This window comes from Rattus norvegicus, chromosome 4 (assembly GCF_036323735.1).
Source record: "Rattus norvegicus strain BN/NHsdMcwi chromosome 4, GRCr8, whole genome shotgun sequence".
Lineage (NCBI taxonomy): Eukaryota > Metazoa > Chordata > Mammalia > Rodentia > Muridae > Rattus > Rattus norvegicus.
The window spans coordinates 130,211,570-130,234,541 of NC_086022.1; the positions used below are offsets into that span (position 1 = coordinate 130,211,570).

General features: G+C 37.6%; 1 long non-coding RNA gene across 8 annotated transcripts in view; it reads right to left on the bottom strand.

The window, feature by feature from the left end:
- LOC102549269 (uncharacterized) overlaps positions 1-22,972 on the bottom strand; it is a 155,279-nt gene that overhangs the window by 68,068 nt on the left and 64,239 nt on the right. For 5 of the 8 annotated variants that reach the window (XR_010065888.1, XR_010065887.1, XR_010065891.1 and 2 more), the window contains exon 4: positions 22,610-22,744. This is a non-coding gene — a long non-coding RNA (uncharacterized LOC102549269). Of the gene's footprint in view, positions 1-3,215; positions 22,745-22,972 lie in introns of those variants that run through there. The other 3 variants (XR_010065892.1, XR_010065890.1, XR_010065889.1) reach the window with 3 other exon arrangements.

Genomic DNA, 22,972 nt, shown 5'->3' on the forward strand with positions numbered 1-22,972 from the left:
CAGAACATAATTTTCTGAATCCCACTTGTTGGTATTCTAAGAAAATTCGCTGTGCTGTGTGTGATAAAACACTGTCATCTTCCAAGTTAAAGTCCAGATAAAAATGCATCTCTTTCCTTAGCAAGCCGAACTCCTTAATAGAATTTCTTCTTTGTGGGAACATGGTTTTTCTGAGCATGCTTTCTTGACTGCCTCCCTCCATAATTCTCCTCCACCCCCTCTTCCTCCTCCGCCTCTTTTCCCTCCCTTTCCTCTACTTCCGCTGCCTCCTCTCTTTCTTCCTCCCACGTTAGTTCCTGTAACAGCTCAGAAAAAAAAAATGTCCCAGATTTTAAGCACTTTGAAATTCTTATGATAGGAAATGTACCCTGAATTTAATCTGATTATTTAAAACAGAACTGCAGATTCAATTTCTTATAATAACTTGTTACAATGGTTATAGGCTCCATATCTTGAAGACTTAGCTGAAGCTATAAGAAGGAGGAAGAAAGCTGAAATATAAAGCTACCAACCCAAAGCTGTATTTGTTCAATCATAAATGATTGAAATCAGGTTGAGGAATTTTGAAATCCTACCTCTGACACCCCCCCATGCACCCCATAGTGAATGTTGCAAGTGATTTGTGTATATTTGTGGGAACTGAATTTAGATTCTCTCAGAGATTAATATATACTCTTAACCACTGGATTGTCTTCCCAGCCTCTGGGGGATGATTTTTAAGACTAATTTGGTAAAGCACCATCATGATAACTGCGAGTGAGTGATCCCTCGCAGGATACTAAGCCCATGGTTCTGTATGCATTTAACCTTTGATCCTGGAGCACCAAACTTCTATTGAACAGATTCTTTGGGCTCTGGCTCTGTAGGGCAGACATTCTAACGTTTTGATAGCATAGTGTTTCCCTCAGCATTTTGTTCTTGGGCCTAAATATTTTTTAAGGATGCAAAACAATTCCTAAACTTAGAGCATTCCTCAAAAAAAATGGGGGATTGATATGACTAGTACAATTAATACTTTTAAAAACCTTCAAGAGTTTGTGAGTGATATTGAAGTTCATTCAAGTCTTTTTGCCCTTGGGCCCTGTTTAGATTTATTTTAAAGTAAGAGTGTGTGTGTGTGTGTGTGTGTGTGTGTGTGTGTGTGTGTTTGTGCCCATACACATGGGGCAGGAGCAGGTAACTGTGAAGGTCAAATACATCTGATTTTAAAAATGGGGTACATGCAGTCTTTAACAACACAGATTCCCTAACATTCATATTGTGTGCCTTTGTTAGTCTTAACTGTCTAGTTGACACAACCTAGAGTCACATAATAAGGTTGTATCAATTGAGGGACTGCCTAGATCAGATTGGCAGCTTTTAGTCATGTGGTATTTTCTGATGCAGGAAGACCCAGCTCACTGTGGGCACCACCATTCCTGGGTTGTATAAGAAAGGTATCTATGCATGAGCCTGTCAACAGTGTCTGTCTTTCCTTTCCTGAGCACACTGAGAAATTAGCCAATAGAATATAGCTTCACCCATGTGGATCACGGCAGAAGGAGGGAAGTTTCATCCCAAAGTGAGCCAGGTGGCCACAGAAGTTATCTCCTCAGGTCAAGCTCACAGCTCCTAGAAATCACAATTCCAGCTTCAGGTTTTGATGAGACAGCAGTTCCTCTTCTCCGCAGTGGAGAGAAACCATTTTGCCTGCTGCATAACTCAGATGGACAGTGTTAGTAATACACCATCTTGAGAGGGAACCCATTGTTTAAAGCTAACAGAGTCCTTGGAACTTGAATGCTTGGCACAACAATAAGTTAGGGAGCTTGAATTTAGCTCACCTTGAGCACACTTTTAGGGAGGTGATTCCTGAGAAGACATTTTGGAGCACTGGAAACTGTCAACAAGCTGAAAAAGAAACTTGACCCAGGCAGTGAATTAAGAGAAATAGAAGCTACACCCTTGGTGGTCAGGAGCAAACCGCACTAACGATAACAACACTGGATTGGAATAGACTGAAATTAGCAGGGGATTAACCTCTGCAGACATCTGCTTTCCATTTACTGTTTACAGCTAAGAGTTCATATTTTTTCAAAACCAAAAATCTCAATTAACATAATGATGTTAAAAAAAATCACAGTTTAAAAAAAAATAAGTTAAACCCAATGGTAGTAGGCAGCAAGAATATAAAGATGAAAGGAGAAATCAATGAAATACAAACAAAAAGAACAATATATAGAGGAATAAAAAATAAATCTGATTCTTCGGAAAGATAAATAAGATTATAAAACCTCTTTCCAGGGCCTGGAAGAGATAGTTTAGTGGTCAAGAGGTCTTGCTGCTCTTCCAAGTTTGGTTTCTCTCACCCACATCTAGCACCTCAAACCAACATCCTTCGGCTCACAGTGGTGTGCAATCCCAGTTCTAGAAGATCTAACACTTCTGGATTCCTGCACACACTGGTCACATGTTGATCACACAACACACACATACACACAACTAAAATAAAAATAAATTAGTTAAATTAACCAGAAGGAAAGAGACTCAAATTAGTCAAATTGAAGAAAAAACGAGTATAAAGAAAGAAAGAAACAAAGGAAGAAAAAAGAAAAGTCAATCCATCACTACTAATATCATACCAGGAAAATCTAAAAGAAATAAATTCCAAGGTCTAAGACCTACCAAACTTAAATCAAGAACATATAAACAGATCTATGCCAAACAGATCTAAAATTGAAGCTGTAATTAAAATAAATCTTTCCATGAGACTGGGAAGAAGGCTCAGCAGGGAAAAGAACTTGCTATGCAAGCTTGAGAGCTGAGTTCAGACACCCAACACTCACCTAAAAGCTGGGTATCGGCATGCACACCTGGAACCACTAGGGGCTGTGTCAGAAACAGAAAGGCTACTGGGACGCACTGGCAGCTGGCCTATCTAAAAAGTGGAAATTTCCAGATTCAGTGAGAGACTCTGACATAGATGATAGTGGAAAGCAATAGAGAAGAACACCCATCATCCCTTCTATGGCCTGTAGAGTACTTGCATGACCTTTCTTTCTCTGTGTGTCTCTGTCTCTATGTCTCTGTTTCTCTGTACGTTTTTGTCTCTGTCTCTGTCTACCTGTCTCTCTCTCTCTCTCTCTCTCTCTCTCTCTCTCTCTCTCACACACACACACACACACACACGCACACACATGCACAAAATCTTCCCACAAAGAAAAGCCCAGGACCAGTTAAAATTATCAAATCTTTATAGAGAAAACTGAAACCTAATACCAATGCTTTTCAATTTGTTCCATGTCACAATTTTATATTTAATTTTCACATTCTTATCTAAATATAAACTGTTGCTTACTGAATTCTCATTCTGTGCTAGATACTATAGCATACATTGTAGTGTGTAATTATAAAAAAAAATCAATCCACACTATGGCCAGCTAGGCACCAACAATGGCAGTCTCCTCTCCCCTATAGGGGCCCCCAACTGGAGGTCTATCCCTGTTCCTGTGATTAGCTGCTGCCTAACTGCTTGCACTTCCCAAGCCAAACTGGCTGCCATTGGTTCTAATCCTCTAGCCCAGCCCTGTAAAATGAAACTCCAGAGGCTTGTAATTATCAGCCAGATTTATAACAATAAATTCCCAACCCCCCAAATGCCCACACAAAGAACCGAAAAGCCAATTGATACTGATACAAGCTGCACACCTAGATTGGACAAATGTGCCCTACATTCCTCAACTGTCCATCTGTGTAATCCCCAGTTACTAATTACTCCCATGTGGTTCTAGGTCATCATCCTCTCCTTCAGGTACCATCTTGTGACTCCTGTCTCTCCCATCTCTCTCTCTCCTTCTCTCTTCCCTCTCTAAAACTTTCCGCTCTGCCTTTGCTTCCACTGCCCAATCATGTAACCTTATCTACGTAATTAAGATTTCACCTGACTTCACCTGAGTACAGGCACAGGGTACAGGACAGAAAAAACAGACAGCAGTCCACAATACATGAGGCTTTCTACATAGATTTAACTCTTATTTTTACCACTGCACAATAAACTATTCCCACTTTTAAGAGGAGTAAACTAATATTTTTAATTCAGTGTGGAACTCTACCTGTTGTTCCCAGACCCATAGAACTTTTATGAAAGAGGTCCCATTATACTTAGGATTCATTTTTGCAAAGTACAGTATAGGTATGCTACATGTGTGTCAAAGATATGATTGGGAGGAATAAAAAGGAAGTAAATAGCACAGGCAATCCAGTCAGCATAGTGTATATTGTCTGCCATATAAGGACTCGGAGTTGAACACTGTGACAGTTTTAACTGTCAACTTGAAACAACCTGGAGATACTTGAAGAGAGATTCTTGAGAAATTATCTAGATCAGTTTGGTCTATAGACATGTTTATGGGAAATTGTTCTGATTGTCAATTGATATAGGAAGACCCAGACCACTGTGGGTGGCGACATTCTCTAGACTGAGTTCTAAAATGTGTAAGAGTGCGAGAAAGCTTTGATTATCTCTGTTCTTGATTGTGAGAAGTGACCAGCTCTCTCAAACTCTCAATTCTGTGATTTCCCTGCAATGGGGCACTCTGACCTAGATTGCTAACTTTCTCTCAAAAGTTGCTTTTTGTCAGGATATTTTTATCAAAGAAATGAATGAGGACAGGTACCATGACTTGCTGTTTTCTCAGTTCATGAATGGCAGCTTTCAAGGCTACTAGATTCTGATATTTTTGTTTCCTTTTCATAACAGGGCTCTTAATGCAGGTCAGCTCCCTTATCTCAATCAACCAGAAAAAGTCACACAGATTAGAACCACAGGAGAAACTATATAATTTGCGTAGACTATGAGGTGTAATTCAGGCTCCAGTATGCCACATTATCAGACTTTTTTTTTAAAGAATAGGTTTGACTTTCATTACTCTTTATTTTAAGAACCAAATTGTGACTGTGAAACACATTAGGATTCAAATTTAGTTAATAACATTGTATTCTCTGATGGTTTAAATGTGTCTTTAGTAAAACATATTTCTAAAGTGAGATATAAAATATTTATTTTGTAATCTTCAGGTGGATGAAAAAAGGAATAAAAACATTGTGCTGACATACTTCCGCCATGGTATTTTGTGAGTGGACTTCACATTGTGTTTTCTATAATTTTGATGTTAAATTTGTATTGAAATGTAATATGAGGATAATTAGGTATAAAAAAATATAGGGAGCTTAAAATATTTTATCTAGCTGAGCCAAAGTGGACCTTACCCACTTGTAAGCAAGAACCTTATTTGTAAGGTCCCTCCTTATCAAGCTCTCTATCCCCAGATTAATTACTATTTGCAGTGTGTTTGTGTGTGTGTGTGTGTGTGTGTGTGTGTGTGTGTGTGTGTGTGTGTGTGTGTGTGTGTATTCTATTGGGATAAGCCTTTGGGTAGCCTCCAATGAGAGGCTTCTACAAACACTCTATGAACACTCTAGAATGAACACTATGAACACTCTAGTATGTGTTCTCCTACACACATGCTACACTCCTACTTTGAACATACCTAGGAGTAGAGATTGGAGGAAAAAGATTGTATATCTATGTAGTTCAAAAATGGATGCCAAGTCAGGAGTATATTAAGATTCCTAGGACTCTGCGTTTTACTCCTTTTCACTTCAGTGAGCCCAGTCCCTTTTCTTAAACCCTTTACTTTTCCTAAGGTTATGAAATCTCAGACTTTCAGGTTAAGAACGCACGCAAAATGATTATTAAAATAAACTCCTGTTGATGAGAGGAAAATGCTGTTCCTAACAAAGTTATTCTAAATCCACCTTCATGAGGAGAGAACACAAAATAATTATAACACAAATTAAATGGTGGCAGCTGGTTCATGCTTAGTCTGTGCTTCCTCTCTCTTCTCATTTTATTGCCATTAGAAATGCCTAACCTACGCGCCTTCTTTAGCTTCAAATAGTTTTTATGCCAAACAAATTCTTTTTTTTCTATTGTACCCAGTGACTTGGCTTCCTTTATTAAGAGTGTTCAAGGTCCAATTAAAGTTTGAAAATTTTTTCCAAAGCACTCTGTGTGTCATCCTCTGACATAATTCTATGTGGAAGACATGTGGCTTTGTTTGCTTAGTGCTTGGCTCAAAGAAAACAGTCAGTGTATTCAAATACTCCTTTCCCATTTCAGAACACAAAGTATCTCTCAAATTATAGTCTGCTCAGAGGGTGTAATTTTTGGACAATTGAAATTTTCATCAGTATCTAGTTTGGAAGCTGCGATTTATCATCAATAATAGCATTCCAGCAATTTGTTCCAACAATTATGAATATGTAAGACATGTTAGAGTAAGAGAAGTTATTGGGAGACAGTATCATTCTATGAAGCTAACAGAACTATAGCTTTAAAATTCAGAGTCTCCCAGTAGTAAGTATTGTGTTGCAATGAAAACCTTGTGTAAACTAAAGCTATAGTCATTTTTAGATAGCACTAATCATTTTGATCTGATTATAGGGTTAGGTCCTTTTCTGTTGAGCTTCAGGAAAGTCTAAAGAAGTATTAAGATTTACATAGTTTAACCACTAATAATTTTAATTATTCAGTAAAGAGAGGCCACATGAAAAGTGACTTTATATTCATATGCAGGTTATAATTTCCCTGAGCAATATATTCTAATTTTATGGGTGAATAGAACCTAGTGGGAGCAGAGTACTATTTAAATATGTAAGTCATCATTGGGTGAAATTTAAAAAGCCATTTGCCCAGTGGTATGGAAAAAAATATCCCCCAAGTAAAAGAAAATAGTAAGTGTAAATTTTCTTTTTTTCTTTTCAATTTTTCAATTGACACATAAAGTTATACATATTTATAGGTTACCATGTGGTATTTTGATACCTGTGCATAGTATTAAATTTTTAAGTTGGTAAGTATATCAATGTCTTTATAGATACATATACTTCTGGCAGAAATATTTCATATCTTTTTTAAGCCTTTTTGAATATACAGTGTGATGATCTGACATGATCCTGCTGAGCATTGACATCCAGAACTTATGGGTCTTATTTACAACTTAATACTATTTGATCAACCTTTCGCTGTCCACACTTAACCTTCTCAGTCTCTAGTAACCACACTTGCACTCTGATCTCAGTTTCTGGAAGATAAACTTATAAATTTTTCTATGTGAATGGAATAAAAGGGTATTTAGTATACTGTGGCTGGTTTATGTGACTAAGTATGATATCCTCATTTCTGTACATTTTCACAAAAGATAGGATTTCATTTTTGCTATTGTTGAATGACATTCATTATATATGTATTATATATTATATATTTTATATATGCTATATTACATATAATGTCATATATTAATATATACAATATATACATAATGTGTAAACTATATATTATGTATACAATACATATACTATATATAATATAATATAGTGAATTAAAATATATATTATATATAATGAATACTATTCAGCCATAGGAATTATATATATAATATATAAGTACTACATATTATATACAATCTACTGTATATATTATACACAGCTTTTTCATACATCTGTCAGTTGAAAACTATATATTCAGAGATTCAAATACAATAAAACACAGCTGATGGGGTTTAAAGGAATAAAGTAATAGAAATTTCTTTTTTGTTTTCTTCTTTGTAACAGATGTTTTTCCTAAATAGTCCAGGCTTCCCTCAAACTTGGAATTCTCCTGCCTCAGCCCTTTGGAAGTGTCATTTTTTTAACCTATTTAGATGATAAAGATTAAAATATCACAGCACAGGTGGTCTTCACTTTGCAGGGGACTGATTTCCCGGATATCAGCTATAACATCTCCATTAATAACCTCAGATCTCCAACAGCACAGGCCATAGTCTAGTAACTGCAGGGTAGTCACTATCATCACGTTTGATCCAATCTTCTTCCCAAGTTCTTCATGGCATGAACACATCACAGTAACCAAGGTGTCACTTCTTTCAAAGCCTCCTGGTGATGGATTACAGAGTGCCAGGTGTTAACAGTACATGCAGGCAAGCAGGCAGGTAGCCCGTTACTATTGGTCTCTCTGTCAGTGATAGATGTAAGAGACATTTTATAAAACGAACCAGAGGAACTCCTCAACCCATGAAGCTAACAGTGAAGGAGGGAAATATAAAGGGATAACACTGGACACAGAACTCAAATGTAACATATATGGAACTAGAGAGAAAATGGCTTACACAAGTGAGTGGAGAGCGACAGGGTTTATGGGGAATGTGGAGCCCAAGGAACTCTGAAAGAACTCACTTGAGAATTCATCCCAGGTGCCAGAGAAGGGTGGACATGTTCAGTGGAGAAAACACTTACAGACAGCTCATGACACTGAAATAGAAAATTGTCTTGCAAATAGTTACAAAGTTTGAAAGTGATACAATAATCTGCCAGAACACAGAGTTCTGAGTCGGGATCTTCTATGACAACCAGCAGAAAGCTAGCACTGTTTATGCTTGAGAACATCATGTGAGCTTTTTGTTGTTGTTCATTTCTGTAAATACATAAGAAAACATACACTAGACAGCATGAACAATCACAATAAAGTATTATAGATTTATTGTTTTAAATTATAAAATGTATATCTCACAATTTTGAAGGCTTATATATTCAAGATGAAGGATTAGCTAGGTAGATTTCATTTTAAAATTGTATGCTTACTTGACCAGTAGGAAGCCAGCCACCATCCTTCTCTATGTCCTAGCTGCTCTTCTGATAATTCTAAGATATGCAGGAGGGAACCAGAGCAGTATATAAGGACCATCTTTTTCTAAGCTAAGAAACCTGTCAGCACATGTACCCTTGTGACTTAGTTTCATCCTACGTACCTTCTAATGCCTTGGCTTTCCACAAAAGGGTCATGCTGGGGTTGCAGACCTCCATATGAGTTTAAAGAGAGCACACCTTAATTTTTGACTTCTGTATTCTGCCTGTCTCTAGATTTTATGAGCATGTAACTGTGAGAGCTATTTAGAAAAAGGTAACATGGAATCCATAGATACGGCTTATGGCTTGTTGAAAATGTCAAGGTTGTCCAAGACTAGCACCACCTTCTGGCTCTCAGCAAAATATAAATCCTTCAAAGTAGATAATATGACTACAGTATTAATTTCTTTAAGCATTGCAGTAACCAAACACCCAACAAAAAGCAATTAGGGAGAAATGGTTGGTTTCAGCCTACAGTTCCTAGAATTCACTCCATCATAGCAAGGAGGGGATGTAACAGAAACAGAGGTGAGAGGTCACCTTGTGTCTAAGAATTAGAGAAAGAAGAATTCTGCTGTCATAGCCAGTAGATCTGTCCCCACAAGTTGCCAATTCAAGGAAAACTAGTAGGCACTCCAAACCACCAGAGATGAGAATTAGCAAAAGCAAGTGAGCAATGCATCGGATTTAATATACAAATTTTAGATATGCAAAATATAAATTAATATACAGAATAAATAAATAAAAATGAGCAATCAATAAAGGAGGAAGCTGTTCACAGTAACCAGATATTTCATATGCATAGGTCTATATCTACATTAAGTCTGAAGCTCTTTAGTGTTGCAATAGCACTGCAAAACACAGATACATGGTTCATGCATGTGGGTTTTTACAGAAAAAAAGAACTAAAAATAACATTACAAAGTAAATAAAGATAATAAATAGTAAAGAATAAAAACCTACTTAAAATAAAAGCCTTGACTCATTAGAGAGGAGGCGTAGCTATTCTAAACACGTATATATTACCTAGAATTATTTTTAATGGTACAAAAGTTAAAACTACTTGACTTACAGATGTGAGCTGGCAGACCCCTGTAATGTAGTCACTTGGCAGGCTGGGGTGGGAGGCTTAGCCATCTGAGAGCAGCTTCAATACATACCAAGAGCTACTTCACAAAAATAATCAGAGCGACAGATTATTAGTGGTAAGTTTAGTATCAAACAATAGAAGTTGGCATAGCTGTCTTATTTATTAAAAGGATGCACAGCTAATTAGCTATTGGCTCTTTAACCGATCTTTTGTATGTAGATGTTTCTTTGAAAGTAGCTTAGTCTTGGTTTTTGGATTAGAGCATTGTAAATTTTTCTATAAGTTCTGTGTTAAGTCAAGAAGACCAGTCTATCTAGTTCTGAGGAGGGTTTTGCAGTGTCTTACACAGAGAGTCAGTCTTGTTAACCACATTATTTAAAACACATAACTTTGCAGGTTTCTTCACACTAGAAAATATGAGGCTCAAATGCCATGTCAGCAAATTCCACAGCATTTTAAAAAGCAAATTTCCAATGTCATGAAAATCCTCAGCATTCTAAAGGAAAGTTTTCTCTCTAATTCCATTTTACGCATCAAAATATAAATAAAGCAATTTTACTCATCATCTAAGTTAGCTTTATTCTAGAAATTCAGTTGATATGTGTACTTTTTGAATACTGATTTCAAAATTTCAAATGAACACTAAATTTCAAATTTACTTATTTAAAATTTATTGAATTATAAGCAGACATAACTTTCCTTTTTCTGTTAAAGAGTACTAAAATTATCTACAGAAATTATGTCTTTAGCAGAGGCATTTCAATTAAAATTAAGACTAAGACTAAGGCTAAGACAAGGCTTCCAGAGTATATAGGGATCCTTAGTTTTAGTCCAATGGACAATGTGTCTATTTTGTTCCAGTACAATGTAGTTTGACTACTATGTCTCTGTGTACCTTGAGATCAGGATTGGTAACACCTCCAGAAGAGGTTATACTTTTCAGGGTTGTTTTGGTTATATTGAATCTTTTGTGCTTCCATATGATATTTAATTTTTCTCAGTTCTGTCAAGAATTGAATTGGAATTTTGACAAGGATTTCACTGAATCTGTTTGTTACTTTTGGAAGCACGACCATTTCCAGAACATCAATCCTAGTAATTACGGATGCACCGGCAATCTGTCCATCTTCTCATGTATTCTTCAGTTTATCTCCCCAGGTCTTAGTTTTCATTGTATGGGTTTCCTTGGTTATCTTTATTGCAAAGTACACTGTTTTTGAGACGGCTGTAAATGCGATTGTCTGCTTGATTTCTTTCTCAGTCTTCATGTTTTTGTATGTAGAAAGGGTATGGATTTGGAATGCTAATTTTTGTAACCTGTCTCTTGGATAAAAGCATTTATCAGTTCTAGGAAGCTCTGGATCAAAGAATATAGAGTATACTTCAGGATATAGACTCAGGTAAAGATTTATAGAATAGAACCAACTTTCAATATGCAGAACTTCATGGAATCAACAGTCTTCTATATTGCAGGGAATACTGTCAATCAACTGAACATGCAGCCTACAGCTTGAGAAAAAAAAAGCCGAGAGAGGATTAGTGTCTAGAATATACAAAAAAACGAGAAAACAGTGACAAGTCAATTTAAAAGTGAGGTGTGAAGCCCAACAGAGTGTTTTCTGAAGAAAAAAGTGCAAATGGCTAAGAAATGTATTTAAGTTTTTACCATCCATAGCCATCAAAAATGCAAATGAAAACTTATTTTACTCCAGTTAGAATAGCAAAGACTTAGAAAACAAAAGACAGTAAATGTTGGCTAGGATGTGAGAACGGAAGTGGAAACACTTATTCACTGTTAGTAGGAGTGCAAACTCATGAATCCACTCTAGAAACCAGTGTGGTTGTTTCTCAAAAAACTAGAAATAGATTATCATATGACTCAGCTATGCCACTCCTTGATATATGCACAAAGGACTTGCTATCTTACTACAGGGATCCTTGTTCATCCATGTTCATAAGAGCTAGGACATGTAAAATGTTTAAATGTCCATCAACTGAATGGATAATAAAAATATCATTCTCAGTGGAATTTTGGTGAACTTTAAGGAAAAATAAAAACACAAACTCTGCCAATAAAATGGATTTACTTGAAGACCATATCGGATGAATTTTCTTGTACCAGTGTCATATCTTTAGATTTGTGTAACTTGAAGTACTCATAGAATCCAGAAATTTAGAAGTGAAACACAAGTAAGGAGGGGAAAGAAAGATTGTGTGGGGTGGGAGAGAGAGAGTAAAACATTTGTTACATAAGGGGGAATGGAAGCATGATGGGAGGGAGGTCAAAGTTAGAAAAGGGTTGGAGGCTTGGTTAGAATAGCAGTCAGGGGTGTTTTCAGAATGTTTGAAAAATCCATTCAAAACCCTACTTTATAAATATCCTATACACATAAAAGAATTTAACTGACATTACTTATAAATGGAATGCTGATCCTCTCAGAAGGTATAGGTTGTACATACATCCTCTCCAGTTTTTGGTGAGAGGTATCCTAGACACCCTCAAAACAATACTGTTTCCAGTGCTCCTGGTTGCTATCTTGGCAATCTATTGCTGTAATAAAACACTATGACTAAAAATTGGAGAATGGTAGTCCACAAGAGGAGGGAAGGGTTTATTTGGATTATGCTTCCACATCACCATCCATTATTAATGGAGGGGAGAGGAATGCAAGCAAGAACCTGGAGTCAAGAACTGCAGAGGAGACCACAGAACTACACTGTTTACTGGCTTGCTTTCTATGGTTGCCTCCCACATTTCTTAGTACTGGAAGGTGCTATGGAGTCTTCGTGTGTGTGTGTGTGTGTGTGTGTGTGTGTGTGTGTTCAACAGCACACCTTACCTAGCTCAGATCACTAGCAGCTACAATAATGACCACTGTGATAAGATATACCCATTAATGCAATTGTGACATGAACCAACTATCTTCTGAATTTATTAAAGAAGGAACGTATACCATTTGAAGATGCCAAAATTCATGCTTTGATATCTCATAGATGTTAGGGGTAAACCTAACATTATTTTTCTAAATAAATACAATATCAAACTGCCTTGTAAATTTGTACATCTATACCTACAGATTGATTAGTGCCTCTCTCAGACTTCATCAGAAGAGTCTCTCTGAGCAAGGGACAGAGGATAATGCAGAAACTGATCAAAATGCAGAGAGTCAGTGCCTATGGGCCGTTCAGTTACTAGATCATATTCTTTGTTGCAAGCCTCAGAAACCATTATGAAAGACGGAGGTCAGGAAAGACTAAGGTGAAACACTGTTTTCTGGGGACACAGGAGTGCTAAACTTAATGAACACACAGCAGCTGTTATTCCTTGCCCAAGACCTACACAAAAGCAAGGCTGTCAGCATAGGACATAGAGGAGTGTGATAATTTGAATGAAAATGCTCCATTATGTTTCTGTATCTGAATTCTTCATCTATATTTGATTTAACTGTTTCAGAAGGATTAAGAGATGTGGAAGAGGTATGTACCTACGGGGTGGATTTTGAGATTTTAAGAGGCCAAGCCATTCCCACTTTATGCTCTTTGCTTCAGATCTATGGATCAGATGTAAGCTCTCATCTACTGCTTCAGCGCCATGCCTGCCTGCCTGTTTCCATGTTCCCCAGCATGATGAGCTTGGACTCTTACCCTCTGGAACTGTAAACTTCAGTAAATGTTTCTTTTATAATGTTTTGTCACGGTGTCTCACCCTGGCAAGAGAAAATTAACTCAGGAAAATACAGGGTGGGGAAAAATTCACTCTTGGCCAAGGAGATATTAGCCACCCATGGTTTCTGGGGGACAAAGAATAATTTTTAAATAGATGTTTCTCCTGTTAGGTTAACTGTACTCAGTATATGAACCCACAAATTGGGCTTGGGGGGTTATGAGCAAGGAAATGAGAGTGGTAAAGAATAAAACATGGAGTGAGGAAGAGTCACAGAGAATATGATTATGGGGAGAGTTTCAGGGCTAAGTAGAATTATACATGAATGAATTTTTCAAAGAATTAATAATTTTTCTTTTCAAAAACGCATGAATACCCACGGTGCTGATAGTAGTATATAAGACAGTGCTGGAGGAGTCAGTCAGTGCCCCAAGGGAAGAAAGAAAAGAAGGGAAGTGTGATGAATAATATTATATCCAGAAAAAGCAAGAAAAATGTTACATGAAGAAAACCAAACTCAGAAAGATAAATACAACATGTTTTATCTTATTCAGAATCTAGATAAAATAGTGCTTTGAAAAGAATAAAAGTGGAATAGGAACTATTTGGCTATGGGAAGGAGACCAGGGAGAGATGGCTTGAAAATATAATATTAGGGAAAAAATACAATAAAAGTATGTTATATACATGTAAGAAAATATTATGCTGAAGAGCCATTATTTTGCATAAATGGTATATATTAATAAAAGGAAGGGGAAAGTGGAGTTTACATTTCAAGTACTTAAAGATACATTGTTATTATAACTTCGAAGGGCTTGGCATTTTTTCAAAACAAAAGGTTGGGGAGATATTTGAAAAAGGAAAGATTTAATCCTCTTAGCAAGTTTCCAGTATATATTGTTTACTGTAGTCACTTTGCTTTAAGTTAAATCTCCAGGACTGCAGCAAAAAAAGCAATATATGAAAAAGAGAAAATGAATTTCTCTTTATTTGGAGTGAAAGGGAAGATGCAATTTTCCAAATAGGAAATTAAGTGACTTCTGCAAATAAGTCAACATAACAGACCTTCATGATGCAACTGAATGTAATACTCATAACCAAACTCAAAATTTGTAAACAAAAACTTTCTAGAATGTAATTTTGAAGAGATAACATTAGCACCAAGTATTTGTCATAGTTAGGGAGACATTTAATGTGAACATAACTTATGCGGAGAAAATTATAAGTACCTCAGCACTTTATTTAAAATTATTAAAAAAACAGGGTATGTGGTAGTGCCTGCCTATAATCGCAATCATATAGGTGCCGTAGACAAAAGAACCAGAGGTTCAAGACCACCCTTAGCTGCATAGCAACTTCAAGACCAGTTGAGCCTTTTATACCAAAATTAAAACCAAAATTGTTTTATTCACATAAAGACTTAATATCGTAAAATGTTATTTCTTCTGTGTTGATCTACGAATTAAATGAAATCCCAATTTAAACTTCGAAGGATATTTAAAAGGCAATTTATTACCTAATTTTTAATTTTAGTGGAGGTTCAATTGCCCAACAATAACCAAGAGACTCTTGAAGAGAACAAATAGAATAAGCTGAAAGGACTAGCACTCCCAGAAGAGAAATCTAGTAGTTAATAATTAGCTTAGATTAGCATGATATGCAAACCAAACAGGCTCAAATTCTCAGTGTGAAACCCACAGTCAGCTAGTACTTTGCCTTGTGTCAAGAGGCTTTGCAACTTTAGGGAAAATAGATGGACCTTCTAATAAATAGTACTAGAACAGTATCTTATGTAAATAGAAGAAGAAAATCAAGATGGGATCCATATTCTATGCCTCAAAAATGTAAAATTAACTATAGGCTATGCTCACCTTCCTGGGTATTCCTTGAGTTGCAGGCATGCCATTCAACATCTATTTATTTATTACTTGCAATTCTTTTCCTGATCTCTTCTATATATTTGTCTAAATTTCCATTATCTATCTATCTATCTATCTATCTATCTATCTATCTATCTATCTATCTATCTATTTTGGTAAGAATAACAGTGATTGTTTGGAGAACTCATTCTAATCCAATGTAATCTTAGCTTAAATTCATTTTATTTTCAAAGATTCTACTTCTGAAAGAGAGTGTATTTCCTGCTTTGGGATGGTTTTAACTCTGGAGAGAAGGGAATATTGTCAGCGTAGGACAATCAGTGGGAAAAATCTTGATAAACCCCCCACTGCTTATAAAGATAATGGAAAGATAAGTCATAAAGTGAGAGGGAATGTTAATAATATATAAAATTGACAGAGTTTATGTAAATAGATTGCAGAAATATTTCCATAACTGATGTGAATCAGCAAAGAAAATTAATAACCCAATGGGAGAATTGGTAAGGGTCATGAATAAGCAGCATACAGAAGAGAAAACACATAAGGTCAGGGAAAGAAAAATAAGGTCATGATAAAGCATAATTTACTCTGAGAGATCTACATCCAGTTCCTGTCGGCCTGCACTTCTTTGCTTCATCCATCTTATCTAGTTTGGTGGCTGTATATGTATGGGTCACATGTAGGGCAGGCTCTGAATGGGTGTTCCTTCTACCTCTGTTCTAAACTTTGCCTCCCTATTCCCTGCCAAGTGTATTTATTGTTTTTATTAAACTGTATTTAAATGAATAAATGTATGAATTCAGGTTTAACCAATCAGCCCACATGAAGTCCAATTAAAATACTTTCAACCACATATGAGAAAATTATACAGGAAAAATACAAGTGTCACAGCCAAAATACAGCAAATACAGAGGCGAATGCCAGCAGCAAACCAAAGTGAGAATGGGACCCCTGTTAAAGGAATCAGAGAAAGGACTGGAAGAGCTTGAAGGGGCTCGAGATCCCATATGAACAACAATGCCAAGCAACCAGAGCTTCCAGAGATTAAGGCACTACCCATGTGAATATACATGGACTGACCCTGGGCTCCAACCTCATAGGTAGCAATGAATAGCCTAGTAAGAGCACCAGTGAAAGGAGAAGCCCTTGGTCCTGCCAAGACTGAACCCCCAGTGAACGGGATTGTTGTGGGGAGGGCGGTAATGGGGGGAGGATGGGGAGGGGAACACCCATAGAGAAGGGGAGGGAGAGGTTATGGGGATGTTGGCCTGGAAACCAAGAAGGGGAATAACAATCAAAATGTAAATAAGAAATGCTCAAGTTAATAAAGATGGAAAAATATACAAGTGTCAGCTCCATTTCCCTTTTTACTTTCATTTTTTTTTACTTTTTAATTGCTTTATTCTATTTTTCTCTTCTCCTCTTTAAATTACATATTTCTATCAACATATCTTAATTTTTGTATCCATTTTTCTTCCATTAAAAATAGATTCTTTTCTCATATACTAGTATATCCTGATTATACTAGTTTGCCTTCCCTCTACTCCTCCCAGACCCCCCCATCCCATCCTCTCTATATTCACTCCCTTTATGTCTCTTACGGGAAAAGAACAGGCTTTTAGGAGATAACAGCCAAACATTACAAAATAAAATATAATGAGATGAAGAAAACCCATCATAATGAGGTTGGACATGACAACCCATAGGAGGAAAAGTCACAAGAACAAGCAAAAGAGTCAGAGACGAACTCATTCTCACAGTCAGGAGTCCCATAAGAATACCAATCTAATAGCTATAGTATGTATTCAGAGGACCAGATATAGACCCATATACGATCCATTCTTATTCCTTCAGTCTCTGTGAACTCATATGTACCCTGCTAAGTTGATTCAGAGGACCTTGCTTTCCTGCTGTTTCCCATCTCCTCTGAATCTGAAACTCTTTTCACTTCCTCTTTCACAGAATTCCCCAAGTTCTGAGGAAAAGGTTTGATGGAGACCTCTGTCTCAACTGGCCATCTCTTATAACCAGATGAGTCTTCCACTAGCAGGACTAGATTGCATGCATTTGAGTTATTGGCCAAGAGGGTCCCATGGAAATCCTTAAACAACCCAGACTGTTGCTAAGACAAAAGGATGATCTCTGCAAGATGATAGTGAAGCCCCATTGCCATGGATAATACCCACAGAACTCATTGAACAAGACCCAAAAATGAACCCACATGCCTATGATCACTTGATCTTTGGCAAAGCAGCTAAAACCATCCAGAGGGAAAAAGGATAACATTTTCAACAAATGGTGTTGGTTCAACTGGTGGTCAGTATGTAGAAGAATGTAAATCAATCCATTCTTCTCATGCTGTACAAAGCTCAGGTCCAAATGGATCAAAGATCTCCACATAAAACCAAATACACTCAAACTAATGAAAGAATAAGTGGAGGAAGAGCCTCCATGGGCACTGGGGAAATTTTCCTGAACGGAACACCAAAGGCATATGCTCTACAATCAAGAATCAACAAATGTGACTTCATAAAATTGCAAAGTTTCTGTAAGACAAATGACACTGTAATTAGGACAAAATGGCAACCAACAGATTGGGAAAAGTTCTTTACCAATCCTACATGCAATAGAGGGCTAATATCCAATATATACATAGAACTCAAGCAGTTGGACTCCAGAGAGTGGAGAATTTTTCATAACCCTATTAAAAATGGGGTACAGAGCTAAACAAAGAATTCACAGCTGAGGATTACTGAATGGCTGAGAAATAACTAAAGAAATGTTCAACATCCTTAGTCATTAGAGAAATGCAAATCAAAGCAAACCTGAGATTCCACCTCTCACCAGTTGGAAGTTCAAAACCTCAGGTGACAACAGATGCTGATGAGGATGTAGAGAAAGAGGAACACTCCTCCATTGTTGGTGGGATTGCAGCTGTCACAACCACTCTGAAAATCAGTCTGGAGGTTCCTCAAAAAATTGGATATAGTACTACCTGAGGACCCAGTTATACCATTCCTGGGCATATACCCAAAAGATGCTCCAACACTTAACAAGAACACATGCTTCACTATGTTCATAACAGCCTTATTTATAATAACCAGAAGGTGAAAAAAACCCAGATGTCTCTCAACAGAGAAATGAATACAGAAAGTGTGGTACATTTACACAATGGAGTGTAAACTCAGCTATTAAAAACAATGACTTTATGGAATTCATAGCCAAATGGATGCAACTAGAAAATATCATCCTGAGGGAGGTAACGCAATCTCTCTCTCTCTCTCTCTCTCTCTCTCTCTCTCTCTCTCTCTCTCTCTCACACACACACACACACACACACACACACACACACACACACACAGAGTATGCATTCACTGATAAATGGATATTAGCCCAACAGCTCAGATTACCCAAGATACAATCCACAGACCACATAAAGCTCAAGAAGAAGGACAACCAAAGTGTGGATGCTTCAGTTCTTCTTAGAAGTGGGGAACAAAAATATTCATAGGAGGAGGGAGATACAGAGACAAAGTTTGGAGCAAAGACAGAAGGAATGGCCATTCAGAAACTGCCCCAACTGGGGATCCAGCATGCACATACAGCCACCAAACCCAGACAATATTGCTGATGACAAGAAGTGCATGCTGTCAGGAGCCTGATATAGCTGTTTCCTGAGAGGTTCTGCCAGAGCATGACAAATATAGAGGTGATTGCTCTCAGCCAACCACTGAACTGAGAACAGGGTCCAAATGTGAGGGGTTGAGAAAGGATTGAAGGAGCTGAAGGGGTTTGCAACCCCATAAGAAAAACAATACCAATCAACCAGAATTCCCAGGAAATAAACCACCATATAAATAGTACACAAAAACAGACCCATGGCTCCAGCTACATATTTAGCAGAGGATGGCCTTGTTGGGCAGCAATGGGAAGAGAAGCCCTTGGTCCTGCCAAGGCTAGACCCCCCAGTGTAGGGGAATGTCAGGGCGGGGAGGCAAGAAGAGGTGGGTGGATGGGTGGGGGAACACCCTCACAGAAGAAAGGGGAAGGGAATGGGATAGTGGGTTTATGGACGGGGAAACCAGGAAAGAGGATAACATTTGAAATGTAAATTTACAAATCCAATAAAAAATAGTACAAAAAACCAGAAAGAATGAAAAAACAAAAGAACGAAAGAAAAGGAAGGAAGGAAGGAAGAAAGAAAGGAAAGAAGGAAGGAAAAGAACATAGTGAAATCAAGCTGGTGCCTACACAGAGCCCTCACCCCTATGTTCTAAATTCTTTGGTGTGGGACAGTATTCTGCAGAATATTGAAAGAGAAACATAAACACCAACCCTGCAACAGAACTTTTTACTTACAATATGCATAATATGCTAGGGCAATGGTGGCAAAGAACTAGTGGACGGAACTAACCAGTGTCTAATTTGATTTAAGTCCCACTTCATGAAAAGAAACCTATACTAACACTGCTTAGGTAACCAAGAACCAGAGTCTTGATAGCACAGAGACTTTGAGCAAAACAAAATACTACTGGTTTAAAAAAAATGACAAAGAATATTATGATATACTAATAGATCAGTACTTTATCCAGTTTTCTTCAGAAAAACTTCCTCTGACAGCAGATATGAACAGACGCAGATAGTCACAACCAGACATTATGTGGAGAGAGTCTAAATTAGAAAGTCACCATATTGGAAATGTTATAATATGGAAAATCAGGTACATTCAACACATTGAGATCAGCTTCATTTTGAGGGCTTGTTGAAAGATATAAATGTCTATGGAACACACCACAAACCTGCGGTACATGAAATATCACTGGAATCCTGATTTAGCTGTTTATTAGATAGAAGATACTGAAATTTTAACTTTGCTTGCTTGGTTTTCTCCTTCAGTATGGGATACACTCCTGGGCATCTAGTGTCCCTTTGCCCAGAATGAATAGTCATGAACTGAGCTGAACTGAGGATCAAGGCTATTGTCTGATGTAGAACCAGCTTGAATGAACTGAAATTGGGATTGGAGAATTGAGACTAAAGAAGCCAAGTGCTAAGCCTACAAGACCGGGAGCATTTAGACTGGGAGCTAAAAAGGACAGAATATTGTTACAGCAATTATCGTTTGATATGAAGAGTTCTGAAATGTATCTAAAGCCATTGTACATGGTTATATATGTGGAGAATTTTCCAGAAAGCAGAAATACATTTCATATACTTATCTTGTCTCTGCATCAGCATACACTGCCACTGTTCAAGAAACCTGAGGGTACAAGTGAGGTATCTCATCTCTGATTTAGTACCCTTAGCTATAGGATCTACATCTGTGTATGTCTCCTTTGTCAGAACATTATACAGTCCATAAATGGTTTATTCATGTATTTTCTCTTTGATCTGCATTCCACCCTGCCTGATGGCCAGGGCCAGGACTGCTCTCTTTTGTGTAATGAAGATCCTCCATCTCAAATGGTTTGTATTACAGTTGCTTGTCCATCTCTTACATAAACCTAGTGCTATAGGAAGTACGCTGTCACACAGAACTGCAGCAATCTGTTACCCCTACATTAGCCACTTGCACTCTGATACACAGATTCAAGAATGTTGTTGCTGATGTTTACAGCTCTAGACCGTGTTGATGTTTCCTACTATATTTCGCAGGTGAGGGTAGAGATGGGGGTGAGGTGAGCCTTAACCTGTTATTGTGGAAATACCAGTACTCACTAGTGAAGAAAAGAATAACAATTTGACAAACCAACTCCCTTTTCCACTTATTAATTTGCAAATAAATAAAAAATAAAATAAATGAATGGAGTGGCTATTTTCTCCTTACATCTGTTGTTTTATCAGACAGTGATGGAAGCTTTCAAAAAAAATTACTTACTTAAAATGTTTCCACATGTCTTGGTGAAATTCCTTTGAGTAACATTGGATTATTTTAAATTATACACCTTAGTTTTGCACAGTAAAATTATATGTGTTCTTAATATTATTCCTTGTCGGAAGAGGTCTTGACTTAAAGATTCAATCCCAGACTGAAGGACTGTGCCTTTGCCTGCCTAGATTAAAATTCCACCCCTTTAACTCACCTGCTGGGTGACTTTGGACAACATACTTATGATCCCTAAGCTTCAGATTTGTTACTCGTGAAATGTGAAAACGAATACGACCCTTCTTGTGTCTTTATGAGGATAAAACTAAATAATTAATTTATAGAGCTTAGAAAAACTGCTGGTTCTAGTTGCTGTTCTGTTCAAAAGGTTGTGATCAGGTAGGTCTGCCTGAACTTCATCTTCGTAATAGCCTCGTCTGAGCCATTTGCAGTGCTCAGTTAGAACTGAGTGCTTGGAACTGCGAACTGCTTAGGTTTCATATTCTCTCAGCAAACAGTTGAAGGCTCCAGGTTGTAGCACCTTTAAAAACTGGATGCTGAAAGGAGAACTCGGCTCCCATGTGGAGACTGAGTGCAGAAAGTACACTGGACAGTACGTTACGCATGCAGTGATATAGCAAGAGCTGTCTGCTGTCTTCAATCGTGCCTGTGTTGAACAGAAAGAATTGACTTTTGTCAACGTCTGGCAAGAACATTGCAAAGTCAACCTGGTGTCATCTTTGTGCTATCATTGCCAAGTCTTGGGTTGTCTGCCTGACTCCTGTTGGGTAACCTGGCCTGCCCTTGGCTTTGGGCCCTTTCTTCTCAAAGAGACCTGATTGGGGCTGAGCCAGAGTCCACACATACACACACAGTGGGTATCATGGCTCCCAGCTGCTGCCCATGTGTCACCTAGAACATACTGTCCTTGCAGGCTACTCTGAGTTGTTTTTCCAACTTTCGCAATAGACTTTACACTTCTGACAATTCTGAAAATCTGTTCTATTCAGTCTTTGCTCAATGTAAGCCAGGACATATCATCTATGGTCCCTTGTCCACACCTGGAGTACAGACATCTCTCTCCTCAGACTGTAAAATCCCAGGCCTGTGCATACTCAAAGTTTAACAAAAAAAGAATTTCTCAGTCCACAGCCAGTCAGAAACTCTCTTCTAAACTTTGTATTATATGTTTATCAAGTTTAAATCAAAACTTTCAATCATTGTCAATTAGCCTTTATGTGACCCAGATCTTTCTGCTTCTGGTCTGACCTACTTTTTTGTGTGCTTTGGCCACACAACCCTTTGTTCCTTGGACAATACATTGCCATTGGCTGCTTATCGCTTTGAAATTTGGTTCTTTCTGTTACCTCTCACAAAACTATTACCTCATTAGATGTTTTTTTCATTTTCAGTGAAGTCATTCTATGCCCATCAAAGGACATCATCTATGGCTCCATCATTTCTGTTCCGTGGCTGTCAGTCAGGCGTCTTGTGTTCCTCCAGCAGACATTTCACAATCTCTGGAAGGAACAAGGGGATCACAAAGAAGATGGTGGCTAGATGTCCTCTAGGCATTGTAAAATGCTCAGGGTAATCCACTGAAGAACATCTCTCATAAATGCCACTGCTACAGAGCTTGAGGCTGCCTGTAGTGCAGCCTTACTTTATTACTTCAAGACTCTGGCATTTTGAGGAACCGAGTAATTCATCCACGACAGCAAGTTGATTCTGCCTGTTTTGTGAATTAG